Source organism: Lampetra fluviatilis, unplaced genomic scaffold (genome assembly GCF_964198595.1).
Source record: "Lampetra fluviatilis unplaced genomic scaffold, kcLamFluv1.1 SCAFFOLD_413, whole genome shotgun sequence".
NCBI lineage: Eukaryota > Metazoa > Chordata > Hyperoartia > Petromyzontiformes > Petromyzontidae > Lampetra > Lampetra fluviatilis.
Window position 1 is genome coordinate 30,001 of NW_027620948.1, and position 2,500 is coordinate 32,500.

A 2,500-nucleotide genomic window follows, 5' to 3' on the forward strand; every position below is an offset into this window, starting at 1 on the left:
TACACATAGACCCCATCAAACGGGAGAAATTGGCCCGGATTGCTCTCATGTGCGTTACGGGGCATCGTTTCTCTCGCGCCGAATTCTCTCGAGCTGGGAAATCGCTCATTTTTGCGTCGCCAAATATCGTACGAACGCCGTGAAACTTCCACAGGCTTTTTCAGCAGATTTGCACGTGCACTCAAAAAAGTCAAAATTTTTACACATAGACCCCATCAAACGGGAGAAATTGGCCCGGATTGCTCTCATGTGCGTTACGGGGCATCGTTTCTGTCGCGCCGAATTCCATCGAGCTGGGAAATCGCTCATTTTTGCGTCGCCAAATATCGTACGAACGCCGTGAAACTTCCACAGGCTTTTCCAGCAGATTTGCACGTGCACTCAAAAAAGTCAAAATTTTTACACATAGACCCCATCAAACGGGAGAAATTGGCCGGGATTGCTCTCATGTGCGTTACGGGGCATCGTTTCTCTCGCGCCGAATTCCATCGAGCTGGGAAATCGCTCATTTTTGCGTCGCCAAATATCGTACGAACGCCGTGAAACTTCCACAGGCTTTTTCAGCAGATTTGCACGTGCACTCAAAAAAGTCAAAATTTGTACACATAGACCCCATCAAACGGGAGAAATTGGCCCGGATTGCTCTCATGTGCGTTACGGGGCATCGTTTCTCTCGCGCCGAATTCTCTCGAGCTGGGAAATCGCTCATTTTTGCGTCGCCAAATATCGTACGAACGCCGTGAAACTTCCACAGGCTTTTTCAGCAGATTTGCACGTGCACTCAAAAAAGTCAAAATTTTTACACATAGACCCCATCAAACGGGAGAAATTGGCCCGGATTGCTCTCATGTGCGTTACGGGGCATCGTTTCTGTCGCGCCGAATTCCATCGAGCTGGGAAATCGCTCATTTTTGCGTCGCCAAATATCGTACGAACGCCGTGAAACTTCCACAGGCTTTTCCAGCAGATTTGCACGTGCACTCAAAAAAGTCAAAATTTTTACACATAGACCCCATCAAACGGGAGAAATTGGCCGGGATTGCTCTCATGTGCGTTACGGGGCATCGTTTCTCTCGCTCCGAATTCCATCGAGCTGGGAAATCGCTCATTTTTGCGTCGCCAAATATCGTACGAACGCCGTGAAACTTCCACAGGCTTTTTCAGCAGATTTGCACGTGCACTCAAAAAAGTCAAAATTTTTACACATAGACCCCATCAAACGGGAGAAATTGGCCGGGATTGCTCTCATGTGCGTTACGGGGCATCGTTTCTCTCGCGCCGAATTCCATCGAGCTGGGAAATCGCTCATTTTTGCGTCGCCAAATATCGTACGAACGCCGTGAAACTTCCACAGGCTTTTCCAGCAGATTGGCACGTGCACTCAAAAAAGTCAAAATTTGTACACATAGACCCCATCAAACGGGAGAAATTGGCCGGGATTGCTCTCATGTGCGTTACGGGGCATCGTTTCTCTCGCTCCGAATTCCATCGAGCTGGGAAATCGCTCATTTTTGCGTCGCCAAATATCGTACGAACGCCGTGAAACTTCCACAGGCTTTTCCAGCAGATTTGCACCTGCACTCAAAAAAGTCAAAATTTTTACACATAGACCCCATCAAACGGGAGAAATTGGCCCGGATTGCTCTCATGTGCGTTACGGGGCATCGTTTCTCTCGCGCCGAATTCTCTCGAGCTGGGAAATCGCTCATTTTTGCGTCGCCAAATATCGTACGAACGCCGTGAAACTTCCACAGGCTTTTTCAGCAGATTTGCACCTGCACTCAAAAAAGTCAAAATTTTTACACATAGACCCCATCAAACGGGAGAAATTGGCCGGGATTGCTCTCATGTGCGTTACGGGGCATCGTTTCTCTCGCGCCGAATTCCATCGAGCTGGGAAATCGCTCATTTTTGCGTCGCCAAATATCGTACGAACGCCGTGAAACTTCCACAGGCTTTTCCAGCAGATTGGCACGTGCACTCAAAAAAGTCAAAATTTGTACACATAGACCCCATCAAACGGGAGAAATTGGCCCGGATTGCTCTCATGTGCGTTACGGGGCATCGTTTCTCTCGCTCCGAATTCCATCGAGCTTGGAAATCGCTCATTTTTGCGTCGCCAAATATCGTACGAACGCCGTGAAACTTCCACAGGCTTTTCCAGCAGATTTGCACCTGCACTCAAAAAAGTCAAAATTTTTACACATAGACCCCATCAAACGGGAGAAATTGGCCCGGATTGCTCTCATGTGCGTTACGGGGCATCGTTTCTCTCGCGCCGAATTCCATCGAGCTGGGAAATCGCTCATTTTTGCGTCGCCAAATATCGTACGAACGCCGTGAAACTTCCACAGGCTTTTTCAGCAGATTTGCACGTGCACTCAAAAAAGTCAAAATTTTTACACATAGACCCCATCAAACGGGAGAAATTGGCCCGGATTGCTCTCATGTGCGTTACGGGGCATCGTTTCTCTCGCGCCGAATTCTCTCGAGCTGGGAA